Source organism: Gavialis gangeticus, unplaced genomic scaffold, assembly GCF_001723915.1.
Source record: "Gavialis gangeticus isolate Ggan-Ray unplaced genomic scaffold, GavGan_comp1, whole genome shotgun sequence".
NCBI classification, from domain to species: Eukaryota; Metazoa; Chordata; order Crocodylia; family Gavialidae; genus Gavialis; species Gavialis gangeticus.
Window position 1 is genome coordinate 241,192,066 of NW_017729032.1, and position 13,965 is coordinate 241,206,030.

General features: G+C 40.1%; 1 long non-coding RNA gene across 2 annotated transcripts in view; it reads right to left on the bottom strand.

Annotated features, from left to right (window-relative positions):
- The window catches only part of LOC109303427, a 91,474-nt gene that overhangs the window by 43,649 nt on the left and 33,860 nt on the right, over positions 1-13,965 (bottom strand). The window contains exon 1 of one of the 2 annotated variants that reach the window (XR_002099105.1): positions 3,734-4,880. The exons of the other annotated variant lie outside the window; for it this stretch is intronic. This is a non-coding gene — a long non-coding RNA (uncharacterized LOC109303427). Of the gene's footprint in view, positions 1-3,733; positions 4,881-13,965 lie in introns of those variants that run through there. 2 annotated transcript variants of the gene reach the window in all.

Below are 13,965 nucleotides of genomic sequence, written 5' to 3' on the forward strand. Positions count from 1 at the left end.
CTTTTCTTGGGCGGAGTCTGTCTTCCTGGACTGCTGTCAGGTCCTGCAGAGCCATGGAGCTGCATGGAGCCCAGTGCTTTGCTCCGTGGCTGTAGGCACAAACTAAAACTCCTTAGAGGAGTATTAGTTTGCTGTGCCCCAAATAATTTAAGGTGTATTACACCACCAAATTTCCTACAGCGGCTGGAATTAATATGCAACATGCCACCGAGGCATGCAAACACTGACACCATTAAAGTGGTGCAAAAACATTTAACCTTCTTTCAAGTATCATGCACATGCCCCCCTCATTTAGTCTACACAGGGCCTTTGACTTCATGTCCATCTGCTACATTCCAAGTCATCAGGAGCAGTTAGCTGTGTTAGTCTGAAGTGAATCAGGAGGTAGAGGACTTAGAGACAGACATGAGCTTTCATGGGCAATAATCTACTTCACTAAATGTATAGATAAGCTCAGTTCTCTCTGAACCAGTGGCATTACTGCAGAGTAGCACCTCTGAATGCCTTTCCTGTGATGCTATTGCACAGTAGCCTAAGACTATTGCACAGTAGCATTGCATCTCAGTTCTTGCCACGTGTTGCTACTGCACAGTAGTATCAGGCTACTGTGCAGTCAGCATCTCATGTAGAGGTGGCCAGTTAGTCTGTAATGTGCTACCCTCCCCTTCTTTCTACCAGAAAGTTGAGGTACTTCCCTCTGTTACCAGTTACACAAGCTTTTTTTTTTTTTTTTAGTTATTCTTAATAATAAAGAGTAGAGAATCAACTGGGAATTTTACTCTCCTCTCCTCTTGGTCCACCAAAACCCAGATATGTTAATGTCCAAGCATACTTTGAAGACCAAATATTTCCCTTGGCATTTGGAGGAGGAGATAGGGTCTTGGTGGGAGAAACTTAATTATTGTACTCTACTGTGAAATCCTATCTTGTATTATTATGTCTGATGTATACTCACTTGATGTGAGATTAGCAGCCCAATTTGACATTGTTATGGAGATTAATTATGTAAGGGCAACCAGAGCATAAAACAGGTTATTTTTACTATTTTATAAATCTAAATAAATACATAACAACTAGATAATTACATTTATCTCAGCTACCCAACTAGAGCATATCAGTATCATCAGGCTTCTTATATTCTAGTTTTGCATTTCTAATAAACTTTTTTTTTAAATAACTGACCTCTAGCTCCAGAGATAAAGCACAGAAAGGCTCAGAGCAGTCAATCAGTGTGATAAGTACTTCTTTATTTAACCTCATCATGAAAAATTCAATTTGTAAGAGATCCTTTACAGTTTAGTTAAACAAAAGGTCTTTTACTAAAGATTCTTTAGATGCTTGCCTTTTATAAAGTAAACACTTTAAGGTTCTGGATTTCTTTGAGTGTAACACATGATTCTCCTTCCTACCTTCATTAAAGTTTTTTTTTAAATTCAGAAATTGCTTTACAAGCAAATGATATCCTCTTTTGGTTCCACACTGTTGACTATCCCTCCTACCCAAGCACTTCCAGTAACATTTACAAATGCTAATATTAAGTTCTGTTGCACAAAATAAAGCCCTTTCTGCTACAAGGCTTCTTTCTTCTGTAGTTTTATCTTTTGTTAGAAGAACAATACTTTCACATACAACTATGGGAGTACTTTTGATAATTTGGGCTAACATTAGACCAACAAATAATCCTCCCTTCCTTCTCCAAGGAAACCCTTTTCAGTATTAGATACTGTAGTCATTATTACCTGTCTCATTGGATGGAGCTGATCCAAATGTGGTGATACAAAGCTGGGAGTTGTGAAGGAGCCAAGAAATACCTTCACAAGGCTATAATGTAGTCTCCTATCCCAGATTTAAAAAGAATTGATGCAACCAGAGGTGGATAGCGGGAGAGGGGGGAAAGAGAGGTGCTGGCTCAGTTATGCTCCCCTGCTACCGCATAGCATATACTAGTGGCTCTAGTTTCCCACAGGCCCAGACCTCCTGTAGGGCTCAGGCTATGCTCTGGCAACCCAGGGTGCAAACCCTGCTAATTATACCTCTGGGTGCAGGGAAGGGGGACCTGACCATAGTATCCGATCTCTTTGGTTGACCTGGGAGTGCGGGGAACTCCAAAGCTGCTGTTGCCCCACCCTAGTTAAGAGCAGCTGCACGGTGTAGTGGTATCAGCTGGGAATGGCAGTGGCAGCAGTAGATGGGTTATTGCTCCCTCCCTAGTTTCCCCCTGGGTTTCTCCCACTAACTCAGTGGTGTCAGCTGTTGGGAGCAGTAGTCTGGGGTGTGAGGCTCAGCTGGAGACAGGCAGTTTGTGGATTCCCGCTTTTTGTGTCTGTTCCTAACTGTTGGGAGGACAGGGAAGGGAGCAGTGTAAGAATCAGGGACCCACCAACTACTACTTATGATCTTAGCTGAGCCTGGCATCCTCACAGCAGCTCCCACCAGCCCTGTGTTAGCCTGGCACAGCAGTGACAGTGGGAAGGTCCCCACTTTGTTCCTCAGAGGTGTAGTTGGCAGGGTTTGCACCTGAAAATCTCTAGATTTTCTGAAAAACTTAGATGGGTCTCTGAATGTAACACATCATGGTTAGTTACATGCAATCAGAGAATAATTAACTAATCCATCAGAACTCACAGTTCTGTCATGGGAATCACAAACTGCAGCTGGTGACCTGAGCTAAAAATCAAGTGGACTGCCACTGCTTGTAGCAGGAGAGAAAGGAACAGAATGCAGAAAAGGGAAAGTCCAACACGATGCTGACTGGAATTGAGTGGGACAGAAAAAGTATTTCCTGTGGATCTCTAACTTTATGTTACTTATCTAGGCCTACTGCATGCCATACCTACTTTGATGTGCCAAGGTGTCATATGGTTCTGATCTAAAAATTCCATAAATCATACCCCTCAGATGTTGGCAGATTTCCTAAACATTAATTCTTTAGCCGAGGTGAGTTTTGAATATGCTACAGGAAGCATGGAGTGATAGGAAGAAGTTCAATCTCAGATGCTCAACAGAGTTTCTGGAAGTGTACTAGACTCCTTCTGGAAAGTAAGCTAAAGAGTTTTTAATATGAATATTCAGCAAGTTTGGCTTGCAGAGCCATATAGGACTGTGCAAAACTACAGACATACTGGGGGCATCTACACATGCATATTTACTGTGCAGTAATTTTACTCAGTAGAACTCAGGTATGCTCAGTATGGGCACTCATCTACATGTGCATGCCTGTACTGCACAGTAACTATGGTGACTTATGCCGACTTGAGAATAAATTTGATACCTGCATTATGCAGGTAGCAAATTTATGTCCGATTACTATGTCTGATTACTGCCTTACTATGCAGTAACATTATGTGTGTGAACTGACTTGGTATTAACGTTAGTCCCAAGTCAGTCCACATACAGCGTTAATGCTCCTTAATGCCTGTATGTGTAGACGCTACCCTATTCCTGCTTAGCACACAGTAATTTACTACACAGTAAATTTAAACCAGAGTAAATCCACATGTAGACACACCCACCCTGACTGTTTTCTGAACATAACATGTAAGTAGAAAATATGAAGCTATGTACTTGTTCCCTTAAGCCACAAAAAAAAATTAAACAGGCAAAACTACACTGAAAATACTTTCATTTGATCATTGAAATGCAACAGTCTCTCTCAAGGATTCAAATTGTGGGAGTTTCCATTAAAATAACCACTCAAGAATGTTTTATTTCTCCTTCCTTCTAAAAACCTTACCTGATGTGAGAGTGATGCTGAAGTGCTTCTCTTCATCATGAGTTTTCTGGCAAAACTAGGTTGGAAAAGTAAATTAAAGTCATCAGGTGCCTTTGCTGTACTTCATAGGCTGATAATAGCAACATGGAAGGCATAGATCTTCAGTATATGCTAACACTTCAGTGCCTTTTAGCAGGCAAAGTTCATCCTCTTTCTAAGGATGTTGTAGTCTGGATGTCTTGGTCCATGACTTGTTTATTTCCTTTCAGTATGGATCTTTCCCTTTCTCTCATCTTACATGTGTATTTTTTTTACCTGACTGGGCCTGGCTAATTGATTATTCACTCTCCATTGCTTTTGCTTCCTTCTATTCTTCTCTCCAGAATGACATTTCTTCTCAAGTGGTTTGAATTTGGTCTTCCCCCTCCCTATGCCTGACCTTTAAGTAATCTATTCACCCAGAAGGATTTTGGGTATTCTGTAATAGATTGAGAAAAAACTGCTAATATTTTAGGTTCCTTGGGCTACAACCCTTGTGGGGCATATATCTTTGGAACATAATGATTTGACATATTTCCTTTGATTCACAGTTCATGTATCACCTCTTACTATTATATCAGTCAGTCATTCAGCAGATTACCATGAGCCTACAAAACATGGAATCATACTATTAGGAATAGGGCAGTAGAAGCAGGGGACAAATAGATACTTGACTATTCTGTGGATATTGTTACTATTACCATTGCCCATCCTCAGTGCATTGCTCAGAAACATTTTCATCATGTACTAATGGGCTCCAGTTAAATATTAGCTCCATGCTGGGACCTTCTTTCATTTGAAACGTCAACCATATTCATTATGATTTAAGTGCCTATGTAGATTAAACCTGTGTAAAGAACTGTCAGATAATGAATCATCAGGTCTAATATAAGCACTTCTGTTGGCAAGTCACTGGGCCAGACTCCTGAAACAGATAATGGATTGATATATTTCATTTTGATATTTTAATGAATATATGTCATTCTACTTGTTAACATTTTAAAGTAACTATTAATAAATAATAAATAGGTGGAGTGAAAATTAGAAAGTTGTTTTATTTACAGGAGAATGGAGTGTCATGCCACTTACATGTTATATTTGGTGGTTTTTTCTTTTTTTTTTTAAATGCACTTATTTATTTTAAACTTAGAAAACTGCTGCTTCCATATTTTATAGATATGTCTGATAAAAAGGATATATTATCACTGCAGTAATTTATGGTAACTGACAACAAATCCCACTGAAACAGCAATCTCTTCCTTCCTCTGCCCATTTTCAACAGTTTGGAAAAAAAGATGAGTTCTACAATATACTTAATGGTATATGTCAATGATCTAGACATTTGGTTATCATTACCCAATGCCATTCTAGCTGAATGCACATTTCAATTGTTGTAAAATATATATATATAAACTGTGTGAGAGGCAAGGGATTTTTCATCCGAGGTCACCATAGGGGTGCTCAAAAACTTGTCTAAGATCTTTCCTAACTGCACAGTTTGTCCAATAAAACATATCATCTGAAAAAAAAATCTTCTGTCATGCAGTTCCTGGACCATCACAGCTATAACTTAACTCCAACACATCCAAAAAACCACTAACACAGATGTTGTGCCTTCCTCCAGAGGTGTGAACAAATTGAGTAGATCTGACTTTCTTAGTAGCAGAATATCTGAGAAGAATATAGTGTTGTGCAAAAAGTAGAAGGGTTACTCATGGATCATTACATCTATTTGCTTCTCGATTTTCATTCATATATAAAAGTTAATATAAAAGTCATTGCTAATAAAATTTGCCCATTGCACAAACATTGGCAGAGCAGGAAATAAGGGCAGGATAGTCAAATTGAGCAATCTGGAACTCTTAATAAATTGGATCCTTTAAAAAGGATGTATTGAATACTGATAATTTTAAGGTTATGCATGCAGAAACATGGGCTACAGACATACAGAATTCACAGTGACATCCTAGAAAACAAAGACAGAGCATTTCAGGAAAATAGTAGGCTAACAGCTCAACATGAGCTTCCCTTTCAGCCCCCCCCCCCCCTTCAGCCTTCTCTATTCTACTGGATATCCTATGTATCTGGGAGAAGGAGACCTGAGTCCAACCATCTCTTCTCTTCCATCTTGCATGCAGCAGAGGTAGCTGCCTTGGTTAGGCTGGGAAGCCACTCATTTCCCACCCGCTTCCCGCCCACACACAGGCATACCTTAGACCATCTGTCTAGACTGCTAATTAATGGCACTTCTCTGGGAAGCAAAGTGGCAGGTCCATAGAGGGGGGGTGTAAATCAGGTCTCAAGGGTGAGGGGAAATTACACCCACTTGAGGCAGCAGTTGGGGGCTGGTGCTCATGCACAGCAGCAGGGGGAAACATCCACATAGTGCATGGCTTGCTGGACAATTGTTCTAGACCAGTGGTGCCCAGTCTTTTGGCCCTGCAGGCCATGATTGGGCCCTGGGGATCAGCACAGCCCCCTCCCTGTTCCATGTGCCAGGATTGGGCCCCGGGGGCCCAGTGCCACCCCTATCAGTCCCCGTACCTTGGGATTGGGTCCTGGCACCACATCATTCCAACCTCCCTACACTGGGATTGGGGCTTAGTCTAGCTCAATTTCTGTGTAGCTCTGCATAATAGGATTAGGAACAAGATCCAGCATGTAGGTCCTGAGGCTCCCCCATGGGTCTGAAAATATAGCAGTAGGGCAATAGTGCCATTGCTTGCCCACTACTAAATTTCTGGATCTATTTGTAGCCCCATGGATCCAGCATTTCAGGCCAGATCTGACTCATGGGCTGGGAGTGGATTACCCCTAATCTAGATGGTTGAATTTGTATAGAGCGATAGGAAGAATCCTAATTGTCAAAATCCTGGAGATTTAATAAGTACCTTGCATTTCACAGGAGAGTTTTGTCATTGTTTCACTAGAAATTGCTTTAGTAGAGTGTTAGATAAAATTAAAAGAAAATCTTTCCCTATAACTCTATTACATTCTGAAAACTTTAAAAGGACATGTTTACTATAGAGTTGATTGCAATCCACATATTAGATCAAAGTTCGGCTTCACAAGGATCTTTTTATGGGGGGAGGGTGGGCAAGAGGGGGAAATGAGTGGGACATCCTCTTCAACAATCCTCCTGAGTTGTCTACTCTTAGACTAATCATGTAAAGGATTATTGCCATAAATTAGAATTACTTCTTTGCTTTCTTGAGGGAAGTGAAATTAAAGAAGTAAGACTGCTAAGCCCTTACTTCAATATTTACTTTTTTCTATAAGAATAATTCTTGGCTAAGTGCCACATCTGCCTTCAGCTTCTCAATTTACTGGTGTTTTACCTTTTTCCTCTGGAAAAATGAAGTATTTATTCATGTAATATGACATGTCAAAATATTATAACGATTATCCAGTTGCTTTATCTATGGTCATAATACCATCTGGTACAAAGCAAGCCTTCTCATTGCATGTGTACCATCTGGAACACCATCTATCTATATTCTAATTATTGTACAGATGAGATTTTTTTGTTTCTACAAAAACACCGTATTGGCTATATCCTTCACTGATTGCTTAATTTTTAAAAATACAATGTAAAATAGTGTAAAACAGAAGCTTGGCATCTTTTATTAGTTTTAGCAGCCACATTTTCCCATGCATTTTTTCTAAGGGATTAGAGAAAAAAGAAGTCTAATATTTACATGCATTTCACCATTCACTGAAATAGAAACAGGATTGGGTTCTTTAAAGATGATTACATTTTCACTTTACAGACTTCATGTACTCTGTTGTATGCTATTTACCTCACCAAGGTTTCTCCAGAAAAAAACTGGATCAAATTCTGATCTTGCTGCATAGTATACAAAGCTGGAGGAACACAGTTCACTTCAACCATACCTTGGATTTAATTTAGCATAGTAAAGAAAATAACTTAGTATATTTTTCTGTGTTTTTTGAAAAATATGGAACAAATTGCATAGCATTCTAGAATTGAAAGTGACACAAAATTAAGGTCCTATCCCTGAAGAAATATGTATATGAATAAATGTGCACTCCCAAATAGTTCAATGGGACTGCGTAGATGTGTGAAGTCATCCACATGACTGTGTGTTTAGCTGATTATTGTCTAATACGGACCATCCTCCTGGCCAGACCAATAAAAAACAAACTTTACTCAGTGTTTACAAAATGATTACTGTGCAGACCAAAAGTGATCTACTGAGGACAAATTACTAGGGGGGTAGAGCTTGGTCAGTACCACCAAGTCCTAACCCTCAGCATAGCTTTCAAATTTGATGCATGTCTCTGTCAGTTCAAAATATTTAAACAGCCACTTTGCATGTGCCTCCAAATTAAAAAATAATACTAAATATAATTATTAAAATGAGTAATAAACAAATCAAGTGGACTGTTTTCTTCTAAGAGATGTTGCCCTGACATTGCTAGCAAAAAGCACTCTGAAGGAGGAGCTGGAAAACAGGAATTGCATTTGTGAAAAATATTGAGGTTTCAATCCAAAACAAGACAAAGCTGAGACTTTACAATAATAGGCACATGCATACCTATCACCAATTCAAACACATACACTATACACGCCAAAGGTTAGACACAGATCACTAATTCGTATATCATGCACACTCAATCTGTGTACACACACATATATACACACACACACACACACTCACCAGTTTATCACACACATACAACCCACCTACACATACACACAGGTAAGTCCCTAACTTGGATGGTACAGTGTGTATATGTGTACTTGGGGTACCTGGGGGAAGGTTCAGATGAGAGAGAGAGTTAAAGTGTAGGGAGTGAAAGTTGCCAGAACAGGGATTAGAATTGGTGGACTACAGAGAAGCTGGCTGAGGAACTGAGGCTTGGGTCTACTTGAGGTAGACTGGAGCTGGAAACTGAGGCAGACAGCTGAGATATTGGGGGGGGTAGATAAGTGGTGACAAGGAGGAGACAGCCATGAAAGAAACTGAGGCAGAAACCTGGTTGCTCAAGGGAAAAGGAAAAGGCAGTGGGGATAAGACAGTGGCAAAGAAACAGGGGGCTTGGAGGTAGATTGGAGCTCAGGACAGGTGTTGGAAGTGGCAGTGAGCCAGAAGCAGGAGAGGGAGAAATAAGACAGAATTTAGAGGGGTGAGGAGCAGAGATTGGAGCAGGGCCAAACCATAGTAAAGTAAAACCCAACTTAGGGGTCCAAATAACAGTTTTATTACACAGACAACACACTACACAGCCCCATGAAGTTATTGGTTCACACGTATACATACACATACACACACAAGCACTCACAATGGCAGCAGGAGAAAGAGACTTAGTGGAAGGGCTGGAGGCCAGGTAGGGAAGAGAAGCAGAGTCCAAATCCTTGGTTGAAGAGGGGGTGGGGGGTGATAGCTACCTATGCAGTCTGGAAAGTAGTCCTTGTCCAGTAGGTGTTGTCCAGAGGGGGTTGCCGGCAGGGCTTCTGGGTGGATAGGTGGTGTGGCATGGTGCTGGTTCAGATGGAGAGGGCATCCCACTGGGTCTGACTTCACTGACTCTTTTTATAGGGGTAGACCTTGCGTGACCCTAGTGACAGGAAGCATGCCCAGGCAAGGGTCAGCCCCTGGCATACTGAGCATGTACGCTCCATGCAGGGATGTACAGTTTCAGGTGTCTGTAATGGTGAGGTACAATGGTCGAGTTGCTGGTTCTGCAGGGTCTTTTGTCTTTCAAATGCTGGGTTCTTGTCTCTGTTCCTCGATGAGGTCTGTGGTTCCTGGATGAATCAATGCGAGGTGATGGCCCAGTCATTACAGACCATTCAGTAGAGGCCTGCTACCATTGTATTTCAATCATTCCCAATTACTCCCATTCATCTGGGAGCCGATTTACATGGGAGGGATACGTGAATCATACAGTTGCAACACAGGGGATGCCTGGGCAGGACACAAGATAGAGACTTTACATACAAAACGGAAACTTGACGTTACTTTGGTTCAGTTACAAACACAGGCCTAAACTATACAATATTCATATGAAACAATAATAATCAATACAAAAATGATAATAATACAATATATAACAGTAAAAATCAATACAAACCTAATAATAATACAATATAAAACAGTGGATATCCAAAACCAAAAACTTGTTACCAAAATAAAAATGTTAAAGCTTATCCTAAGTCTGAGCTCACTTATGCTTGTCTATAGGGAATAGAGAGAGAGAGAAAGAAAAGCCAGAAATAATTGGGGAAGGAAAGGCATATCTATCATATATGTATTAAAAAAGAAAAACTAGGGGTTTTGCTACAAGAGCACAATTATGAAGGCACTTACCTGAGAGATGGGAGACCCAGGATGAGGCTGAATTCAAAGAATGCTCTTGAGATGGGTTTGAAGTGGGATGCAAAATGTGTCACATACAGCCCATCAATTATTTGAAAAGGGGGGAGGGAGAAAAATCACTCTTTCCAGACCCATTTAGTTTTACTCCCTCAAGGGTTGAATCATACTGATGACCTACAGGTATTTTTGATGACCTAGAGGTGTATTTGGTGTGTAAAGAATTTAATGTGTGAAAGTACTGGGATTCTTGAATTGCATTCCTGGATCTGGGAGTGGGATAAAATGTCTGTATTAGATCAGTGGAGTGCATAATGCCAGGTACATAATAGGCACATTCATTTTTAAGAGCAGTAGGGCGAAGTGGAGACAAGGCGATATTAGAATCCTTCACTGTAATCCAATTTCTGTCTTTAGGGAAGCTCTCAGTTATGGTAAATAATTGCCTTGCCTTAAGGTAGCACTACAAGGCTCCTCCTTTGAGATGCACAGAAATATTAATAGCTTTCAATATAAAGAGCCTGGAGTAGAAGAACTCAAAATATCTTAGTTCTATACCCAGGGCACCTTACCCAACATTATGCTACATTTTATGGAGAAAGGGTATCTCTTATTTCATGACCTGTCACCAGGAATCAGAGGAAATTGTTAGATCTTCAGAATGTATGACTGTCATGTGCGTTACACGACATGCAGGTAACTTGCCTTAAATATTTTTCCTCACTCCATGTACACAGAACATGGGTCTGGCTTGTAAAGTAACTGCTTCATGAGTTTGGAGAGACAAAACTGGAAAGGAGACTTGAATCTTGTGTGCCTCCTCTGGTCATGAATACTCAGGCCTCTGTTCTTTACTTCTGCCTTCTGTACAATGATTCATACTTCAAGCATGTCTATAGAAGATATTTCTCTCCTTCAAAAGTATCACTCTGGGTTTTCTCTTACACTTACTATAAAAAGACACCTTAAAAACTCTAGGACCTTTCTACACATACATTTTTGAATGAAAATAATCTTTAAGAATAACTCCATGAAGGTCCAATTTTCTAGTGTCTCACGTGTATTTTTATATGTTAAATTGAAAAGTACTAAAGAAACCCCAACTTGTATAAGGCTTTACATTTGAAAACAGAACAACCAATTAATTAGGAATCATGTTCAAATAGTGCTTTGTTCCTGATGTGCTACAATTTAGGTTAAAAAAATTAAATGCTGGATAAAAAAATTAATAAAAGTTTATAAAACTGTCTCGACACTGGAAGCTAAAACAAGTTTGAACTACCCCCGGTGTAATGCTGCTTGCTTGTAAATTATTCCCCTTTGGCAAGAAATCAATAAAATACAAACTTCTCTTAATTAGTTGGAGTTTCAATCTAAGTGCTCTTTCCGTCTAGATTTTAAATCATTGTGAAGGTGGAAAAAAGCCTAGAGAAATTAATTCAGAAAAAATAATGGTATACAAATCATAAGATGTCATTTAATACTTAATTAATTTAGAAAAAATTTCTCTAAGACACAGGGTTCTCCCCAGAGTGCACAATACAAAGTGATCCTAGAAAAATAGTTTGCCTTATTCTGTCAGAGTGAAAGCCCAATTTTTTACTCTTTCAGGGATAAAATCAGTGTAGGCAGGCAAAATTCTAGCTTTACTAATGATTTTAAAGGCTAGTATACAACCAATACATAAGTAAGGCCTATATTATTTTCACACATAATGCAATCTCTTCATTAATGAATCTTCCAATTCTTCCTTGGTTTAAGAAAACCACTGGCATCTTGGTACACATTGTCCCGGGGGGATGAACCAAGCCCCAGTGTCACGATGGGCCGGGGTGGCAATTGAACATGAAACAGGCGAGATTCTTGGCGATGGAGTACTGAGCGGTTCGGAAGCGTAATGGTTTCTTAAACAAGGTGGTTTATTTGACTTACACTTTTTAGGCGCAGGCACAGTAATTCTTCAGTTACAGTGGTGCGATGGCACGAACAAACAACAACACAGGGGTCCGTTTGTCCACAGGGTTCTTGAGCCAAGCCCTTGCTATCTAACCCGGAGGCTAGGGGAGGCTGCCTGGCTCAATAGTCCTAGGACTGTTCAACGGCTCATAACAGGATTCAACTAACACACAGTACAACGAACTGTAACTCGTTGAGGATACGCCAGTCAGATGGTTGGAGTGGTCATGGAGATAGCCGGAGTCAGGATCAAAGTGTGCAGAGTTGAGCCAAGCCGTGGTCAAGAATCGAAGCCAAGGTCGGTTAAACGCCAGGTAAATAGGAAGCTGGAGACAGCAGGAACTGTCACAGGCTGAAGTCGAAGTCAAAATCAAAACAGTTCATAAACCGGAGAATCGACATCGTGAATGAACAGTACAATCGAGGGTGAAGACGCAGCAAGACAGCTAGAGTCCTCACAGGAGGAGACTGACAGGCCAGGAAGCCTTACTGAGAGAGATACTGAGACCAGGCACCATCCTCAGTTCAAGCGGATCTCTCCCCGAGGGAGGGGCTCCTTAACCTTATATAACAATTTGGTGGCCAATTAGAAGGTGTCCCTCAAAGAACTTTCTAGCCAAATGACATCATGCTCTTAGCTGACTGAGCATGTGTGAGCTTGATCTCTCTGCTGTTACCACGCAGGCCCAGGGCTGAAAATTAGGTCAGCCTGACTGACAACTTTTGGGGTCGCCCAGGGGACACAGGCTAGGTGAGTCCAACGGAAAATTCCATGAGCCTGTCTTGCGCATGTCAGTTTTAATTCTCTCTCTCTCACTCTCTTTCTGCATTGGCAGCATACAGTCAAAACTTTACTTCAACACACATGACCTTAGCCGACAAGCTATCTTGTTTATGGTAAGCTTAGCAGGTAACTTATTACACTGTGCAGTGCAGTTCCCTCCCTCTAAACCTTTTCTCTCCAATAAAGTTAAGTATATATATTTACTTTCCCTCATTCTTCAAAATATTCCCTGGACACTTGCAGTATGGCAAAAGAATTGCAAGGTTTATTTGTAATCAGTGTCTACCTGTTATAAAGAGGAACAAAATAAAAATGATATGGAATATTTTCAAGTCATCAGGGCCTGATGAAATTCACTCTGAATTATTTTGTGAAACTAAATGAAGCAATTTCTGAACATGAACAATAATCTTTGAGAACTCAGACCATGGATACTTCCATTTCCTTCTACAAACACAGTGTCTATTTTTAAAAAGATCAAAAGGGGGACTTGGAACTTTGGATCCATTAACTGAACTTCAATACTCAGAAACATACAGGAGCAAAATTATTAAACAATCAATTTACAGGCACCTAGAGGATAATGAGGTGGCAAGAAATAGCCAATATGCATTTGTCAAGAACAAATTGTGTCTCACCAATCTAATTTCCTTCTTTGACAGGGTAAGTGCCCTGGTGGATAAAGGAGATGTGACAAAAATGATACATCTGAACTTTAGTGAGGCTTTTGACAACATTCTCCATGATAGTCTCATAAGTAAACTAGAGAAATATAGTCTGGATTAAGTTACTATAAATTGGGTGTACTACGGGTAGTGAATCTGTACTCAAAGAATAGGTATTAATGGTTTGCTATCAAATTAACAGAAAATATCAAGAAGGATCCTCCAAGAATCTAACCTTGCTGCCATTTTATTCAATACAACTTCAAGGAAAGAACAGAGAATATATTTATAAAGTTTGCAGGTGGCACTGAACTAGGAGGCATTGCAACAACTTTAGAAGATTCAATAAGAATTCAAAATATGCACGAAAAATTAGGGAAAACTGCCCCTAATACAAGGTTTACAAAACATAATGAAGTAAAGATTGAAAGAACTGGGTTATTTAATTTAGGAAAGAGAAAAATGAGC